The sequence below is a fragment of the Condylura cristata genome, unplaced genomic scaffold, assembly GCF_000260355.1.
Source record: "Condylura cristata isolate star-nosed mole 26May11 unplaced genomic scaffold, ConCri1.0 scaffold00001, whole genome shotgun sequence".
Lineage (NCBI taxonomy): Eukaryota > Metazoa > Chordata > Mammalia > Eulipotyphla > Talpidae > Condylura > Condylura cristata.
In genome coordinates, this window is record NW_004567102.1 from 76,552,200 (window position 1) to 76,560,408 (window position 8,209).

The following is an 8,209-nucleotide window of genomic DNA, read 5'->3' on the forward strand; positions in this document are numbered from 1 at the left end:
TTTCAAAAGGTCATTGGATGAATCACACTTCTGTTGTCATTTGCTAAGTACTAATTTTATCATCTAGATAATATTTACTATGTGTGACTTTAATGTACTATAATTGTGGGCCAGCTGATGGTATTTCTTTGGTGCAGACCTGCATGTTTTGTGTTGTTTTCTGTTGAGCATGAGGAACACTCTTGCTGCCTGAGGAGCCTAATCTGGGACCGCATGAGTGACTGCATTTAAATAGCATGTTCTTGATTTTCCTTCTATATAACTAAGAACTTGAATGTTCTTATTTTAGACTTTATATTCTTATATTTTTATATTTAGACTTTAGGTATAAGGCATGTGAAATAGATTTAAGTCTAAAATATGTTCTGTAGAAATTATATTTAAGTTCTTATTTTTGTAAAAAATAAAATTGCCTTCATTCCCTTCCATGTACTTTAGTGAAAGAATGTAAAGCTAGGCCCCTCCCTGGTGACACAGTGGGTTAAAGAGTAGCACTATGAAGGTTTCCACCGCCACTGAAGCAGTAGTTCAGTCCCCGGTCAGGAAGCTGACCCACATGACAGCAGAGCCTTCCTGTCTCCCCACTGCTCCCCTCAGCAGCATATTTCAGTCAACCTGCCTGTTCTGTTCCCCACTCTGTCTCTGGTGAATCCTCTCAGCCCCTACCCACTCCAATCCTCTAGCCTGTATCCCAGTTTTTGTATGCATAAATAAATAAATCATAAAAAAAGAATGTAATACTGGTGGTGGTGACATTGAGTATTATGGAGAGTTGGGAAACTACACTTTTTCCTTCTTTTGCGGATGATTTATTGTTTTGTTTTGATTTCTGGCTGATTGCTTAATGCATTATCCTTAAAACATAGACATCTCCCAGGGATGAGTAGGAATGTTTCTCTTTTGTTATTATTATTTTTTGACTGCTCAGTCATTTTAGTTTCTGTGCTCATCTTTTATAGCTGAGATATGTTGCAAAATGTTCAGCTGTTCTCTTTGCTACTTTATTTTATACTGATTGTACTTATAGCTTTTTCCAGCTGTCCTGTCCACATGTCAGATCTGTATTTTTTTTAATCTTCCCTTAGCATGACCTCTCTCTTCACTGACATAGAATCTTGTCTTCTGGAGAAGCTAATTGACTTCCCAGCCGATATCTCCTTATAGCAGCCTGCTTTGCCCTCTGTAATAAAATTAGTTTCAGGGTAGTGGCCATTTACTTCCTATCAGGAAAATACTCCCCTTCGCGCACACGTGGACCTCCTTGCCGTGTTTCTGCTAGATGTAGCCATTGGGCAACTTGCAAGCTTTCGGTTCTGCTCTCAAGCGCTGCTGTGGGACAGCACTAGCCTGTCTGGTCCTTCTTTCCCAGAGTCCGGAGCAAGCATGAAACTTGCAGGCGCCTTCGCTTACTGGTTCCTGGTGAGTGGTTTGCTGCATTTTCTCAGGAAAAGGAATCAAAAACTGGTACCTTCTCTGACGTTATGTCATCCATTTTCTTTGTTTCTCTCCTTGTGTTGAAGTTTCTTGCTCCTCTCTTTACTCTTAGATGGTGGAGGTGAGGTCAGGAACTGATGTTTGCCTTGTGACTTTAACCAATACACAGATCTTTTATTTTGATGAACTGTTCTGTTGTGAGAGTCAACTACATCATTGCTATATCTAGCTTAGTAGAGAAGTAGTTTGAAATGTCAGAGAACCTAAGCTAATGAAGGATAGTTTCTGGTTTCAATGTTTAATGTTTGGTCCTAGAAATGACATGCTGATGTAGTCAATAAAATATCTGTAAATATTTTGTAAATATCTGCAGTTACAGTTTGTGCCAAGTTATTGAAAGAACAGACAGTGGGGTACAGTCTCCCACATGTGAGTTACAGTGCACCCCAATGACTTCAACCAAAAGCTGCAAACAATGGGGTCAGCTAGGGTGTCATCCCTTGGGCTGCTGTTACACTTGTTACAAATGCCAGGTTCTGGGGTGATTTCCTACATTTCCAGAGACTGGGAAGTCCAAGATTGGAGCCGAGTCAACGTCTGATGAGAACCCAACTCCTGAGTCACACAAGGCAGGAAGCAAAGGGAGCTGTTTGGAGCTGTCCCCCAGTGGTCAGGGCACCTGCCACATCTCCCCCCGTCTTTATCATGGCATCTGGGTTGAGATTTCACCATATGGATTTTCGGTTTGGGGTTGCAAATATGCATTTTTATGTTGCTTTTTAAAATGTATTTTATTGAGGTGACAGTGGCTTATATTGTTGTTTGATTTAGAAGTATAGGATTTTTCTTCTCTTTCTGGCTTATGTCACTGAACATAACCCTGATTGAATGGTCTCACTTATAGGAGGAGTATAAAGGAGTCAGGAAAAGAAAGTAACTATAACAAAGTAAAGATCAAAATCATCAGGTCACTATAGAGCAGAGATATTCGGTAGGGGAGGAGGACAGGGCTGAGGAGAGAGCAAGTGACTGTGCTGATGGTGCCCCAGGAGATGATGGGTGGTGGACACATTGTACAAAAATGAAGGATGATGTAATGACTATGATTAAAAAAATAATAATAAAAAGTAAATAAACTCCTTTGGGTAAATACCAAAGGCACGGTTGCTGGGTTACACAGTAAAAAGTATGTTTAGTTTTATTAAAAAATGACCAAATTACCTTACAAAAAAAATTAAGTATAGGCTTCTCCCCTTCTGGTGTTGTTACCATGGGGCACCACCACCAGACCATCCCACCAAATGCTGTTAATTAGGTATTTTAATCTACTCCTTTGAGATTTGATTATTAATTTTGCCCATAGTATCTTTTTTTTCAACAGCCTTGTACTTGTTTATATGTTTTCTCCTTTAGTGTGAAAGTAAAAGGTACCTACCTGACGTGATTTGTTTGCTACATTTTCCTTTGGGTCTGGAAACATTATTACGATTAGTTTCTGTGTAAAAATGAGACTCCCCACATCCCAAAACGAGTTCTATCAAATAGATATGTCCTACTTTCAAACAGCAGGGGAAACCTGTATCCTCTGCTGAGTAAAATATCACTTCAGAAATTTGTGGACGTTGCATGTTAGTTTAAGGCAAGCATGAAATATGTGTAGTTCACATCCAGTAGTTAAAAAGTGTCTTCCTGGAGTTCCTGCAGGAGGTCACGTGGACATCCTTGCACAGAAGGCTTCCCTGGCCCGCCAGCATCCTGCGGCCATCTCCTTCTTACGCTTAGCTTGGGCACCAGTGTCCAGCCTGAGCCCCTGCTGTGTGTCTTTGCCTCCAGGGAGGACGAGCACGCCCTCATCCAGCAGTACTGCCAGACCCTGGGCGGCGAGTCCCCGGTGAGCCAACCCCAGAGCCCAGCTCAGATCCTCAAGTCGGTAGAACGGGAAGAACGCGGCGAACTGGAGCGGATCATTGCGGACTTGGAGGAGGAGCGAAGGTGCGCTGGGCTAAGGGGAGAAGCCAGGCAGCCTGGGCAACTCTCTCATAATCACCGCCTCACGGCCCCGCCCATTCCCTTCCAGAACCCTCGTCTGAGAGGTCTCGGGGGCGTTCAGGTTTAGACACTGCGCGCTGGTTGTAGATTCTGCTGTGTTTGTAAGTCAGGGTGATAGCTAATGCAGTCCTTGCTGGTGACGCCAAGGTTTTATTCATGCTTGCTCATCTTACTGCTGGGAGACATTTTTACTTTAAGGGGAAACACTGAGCGTGTGCTAAGTTTGTTGCTTCGGTTTTGGAGAGCGGCGATGTACACAGGCGTGATTCCAGCTTTTTCTCCTATTCCTCCTATTAGAAATCTGCAGGTGGAATATGAGCAGCTGAAGGAGCAGCACCTGAGAAGGGGGCTTCCGGTGGGGTCCCCTCCAGATTCAGTTGTGTCTCCTCATCACACGTCTGAGGATTCCGAACTTATAGCAGAAGCGAAGCTTCTCAGGCAACACAAAGGTCGGCTGGAGGCCAGGATGCAGATTCTAGAGGATCACAATAAGCAGCTAGAGTCTCAGCTACACCGACTTCGACAGCTGCTGGAACAGGTGGGGTGTCAGAATCCCATCCCACCCCCAACCCCCAGGACTGTGGCCCCAGTGTCAGCGGAGAGGTTCATTTTCCATTCTCACCTCCATCATTAATTCAGACTGGCTTAGCCATCATTTCATATGTAAGCAGTAAATCCTCACTGGCACAAAAAAAAATGTGTTTGTCTAACTTAAGATGCAATTTCCTATTCTTTAAAACTGACATCTGTGTCAGCTCTGAATAGTTGAAAGGCAAAGATCTTACAGCTGCATCTGCATAACTGCATCTGGGAAACCTCTTAGATTAAGTGCTAAGAAGTGGCCTACACTCTTGATGCTAAAGCTTGTCTTCCAGTGAACTATTTTCAGGAAGTTCAGTAGCAGATGTTTATTAATTTCCTGCTGTTATTTCCAAACACTAAACCGTATTTTATGGCAATCGGTTTTATACTTTTTCTGATAGTGAAAACTACAGTTTATAATATGGTGAATGCATACACATATGGTGACTACAGAATAACCAACCACTTACTATGGAGAAGCGCTGTCTCACTTCCTAGTCTTTTCCCTCCTTTCTTCCATCCTCCTTCCCTCTTTCCATTTCTCCTTGTTTTGTCTTTCTTAGCATTGGTCATGACCTACCACATACATTTTACAACTCATCAATGGGTAGTAAATAGTCTGAGTTCGACCAACACTGTTCTTTGGAATACAGAAGAATTCCCAGATGCAGTTTCTGCTGTTTGATGCCTGTGCTCTTGTCTGGGTCCATAGCAAGATAGTGCGATATCAAACAAGAGAACATCATAGAGGAGACACAGAGCATTGTGGAGGACCAGCTGGTTGCACCAGCGCTTAAAGACTGGCCATCAGAACTAGCAGTGAGGACAGAGCGCTGCAGACAGTTGTCATGGAGAGCCCCGCTTAGGGCACTGGGCCTTCCTTTTCTTAGGCACTGACATCAAAGCTTTTTGGCATCCTTTGACTTTTTCTCTGTCCTATGCAGTGTAGGGTCCATGGGCAGTGGACAGGAATGCTTTGCTCTGGAAACAATTTATTCAATCAAAGGCAAAAACAGCTTTCAGTGATTTTCTCAAATTTCAGAAAACCACCTTTTCACAAAGCTGGCAATGCCTCTCGTTTATCAAAAATCACTCAAAGCTGCATAATTTCTGCATTTTACCTTATTGTAGGTCAGAGGTCACCCCTTCTGGTAGGACCATGTACTTTTCTGTCTGGCTGTCATGGTTTCAGAATTTGTGTGACACTGCTGGGGAAACTTCAGGGCTTGCAAAGTGCGCATTGTTAGAAAAGGGCTCTTCCTCCCAAGAGACACGAAAACTGGCTTTCTGAAATCCCCTGGAATATTCCTGTTTACATTGACCCCAGTCACCTAGATTGGAAGAATTCCATTCTTAATATTGTGAATTTGAGGTTTCCAGAAGGCGCTCATACAGGGATGAATTTTCTCTTGACATCTGCTACTTAGAATATGAAATGTTAGTATTGACTACCTTTTGCTGTCTGTACACAGCACACAGACAGAAGCGGTCTGGAAGTTATCCACGCTGGAACCCTTATTTGCCATAGCCAGCTGATGCTCTTAGGAGAGCTGAAGCTTCTTCTGCCCCCCACGCCCCTCCTCTCTCCATCTCATTAGACAGAGCTGCCTAATGGCTCATGTGCCTTCAGAATTGCACAGTAATGCTTTTCCAGATAGCTGATATCTAAATGGCTCTGTGTATTCCAGGCTGTGGAGCTCTTATCTCTTCTTAATGGTTTAGCATGAATGCCAGAAGTAAATGGAAAATTCAACTCTGATAGAAAAAGATGGGCAAAACTACCAGACTTCAACTAATATAGGTTTAAGGGCAAAATCAGCATCAAAACATTGTAACTTCTGCATGGGCTGGAAAATGTCACACACTTTCTAGTGGGACCATGTGCTTGCCAATGTGCCTGTCTGGCACTGTTTCACAGCTTTGTGTATAAGTTGATCCCCCTGCCACAACCCTCAGACATGGGCACTTCTGTTACCATCACAGTTTATAACCCTAAATAGGAGGCTGTAAGTATGTTCAGAATTACACAGCTTCTGAGTGGCAAAGTCATATCCAAGCATCTGAACCCAAAATCATGCTTCAGCTACTCTCCAATATTGCTTTTAAATATGGACTTAAATTTTAAAAATGAACTGACTTTGAAAGGCTATCAATTTGGTATGTGAGAAATAGTACTAATTTTTGAAGATGAGGGAAATGCTTCTAAATTTATCTGGCTGCCATGCAAATAACAGAAAATTTGAGAGGTGAAACTGATACTGATAAACTGTGCAGTGTGACCAAGCAAGTAAGGAGCCCAGACTGAATGGGGAGTGCCACGTGGGCCTCAGTAAGTGGACCTGCCCAACAGGTGCTAAGAACTATTTGATGACATGCAATGCCGAAAAATGTAATCATGATTTAATTACCCACCTGTTCTGGCGGGGGTCATCCATGTTTTCCTTCCTAGCTCCTGGGTCCCTTTCTCTGCTCTAATCTCCTAATGTGATTCTAGCCTGAATCGGATTCCCACATCAATGGTGTGTCCCCCTGGGCTTCCCCTCAGCAGTCTGCACTGAACTACTCTCTGGACCCAGACCCTGGCCCGCAGTTCCACCAAACAGGTGGGTGCCCCTGGGCTACTCTGAGCTTTGTTTGTTTTTTATCATCAGACTCTTGCCAAGGTCCCTTCAGGCATAAAGAATTGTGTGTTCTCTTTGGTCTTGGCTGAATACAAAGCCATTTTAACAGTACCCAAAATGTGAACATTTTAGAATAATAAGCTATAATACACTTGCTTATATAATGTGTAGTAGTGGATTGAATTTTGCTGAAAGGTGAAAAAAAGCTCTTTTAAATTATTTCCTTTGGGCATGAGCAGCAATTTAATGTTTTCTTTGCCTTAAGACCCCTTTTATTTAAAGTAAATATTCTGTCTCTAAATTTTGTATGTGTACATATTCAGAATTTAATATTAAGGCAAGCTACTTTTTTTCCACCTGATTTGGCAACTCTCCATCCTGGTCCCTGTAGAATTTGCTGCCACTTCCGGCCCCAACAGAGGCTGAGGCCCGCCCAGCCTGTTCTCGGCCACAAGGGCCCCCTGGCACTTTTGCCAGGCAGGACAGACAAGGGGACAGTCAGGAATGACGTATTTTGGCTGGGTTATTTGCCATTCTCCTGGGCTCAAAATAATTTTTGTTTCTATCATTTGTAGGCTGTCTTACAGGGTTCTGTGGTTACTGTTCAAGTTTCTGCTATGAATAAATACATAAGCCATAGCAAAGTGTTGGCTAGATGTAAATGTTTAAGTTTTTGATATTTAAAGATACAGCTGTTATTTTAATAATTATATGAGTTAATTTCCCCCTCACCACCCCTTAAGCCCATTTGACCCCTTTTCCCACCATTGTCCCTCTTGACCTCAGAAACCTTCCTTTCTGTTTTTGGAAGCATTTGCTTAGTCAGATGGTGGAAACATCCAGTCTTTATCATTCTCACTTGCTTTACTGCAGTTAGTTTTCTCCAACTCCTTCTTTTGTGCTGCAAATGGCAACATTTTGTCTTTCATTATGGCTGAATAGTATTCTCTGGGGGTAGATATACCACATCTCCTTAAGCCTGTCCCCTCAATAGGTTGTTTTGAGGACGAATATTTTGCTGTTAGTGAAATTCAAGCTCTAAAATTCTTTTGAGGACACATAATTTGATCGACTTATTTTTTTCATCTTTTGCTATGTCAGAACAGTGAAACATTAAAAGTACTTTGATTAAACAGGAAAAATAATCTTGTTATTCATTATGGAATTGACATTTTTAAGGTAAAAATTTCTTATAAGTTACCTCTAGTTTTATGGCAACATAAAGGTCGTCTATGTTGAAATCTCCAAAAAGGCAGAAAATATTTTTCTTCTATTTAAAACAATTTTTTTCAATGCAAAATAATGCAACCCTGAGTAATCATTGAGAGAGTATGCCTACACTTCTTATTTTTCGTTCCTCTCCCCCATCCCCAGAGCACTGATTCTTTCTACAAAAACTTCTGGTACATTTTATGTATGTAAAATCAATTATCGGTAAAATGATGCAAAAATGGGGCCCTCCCTGGTGGCGCAGCAGGATAAAGCACAGCACTGAGAATCTAAAGCTGCTTATGCATGAGTTC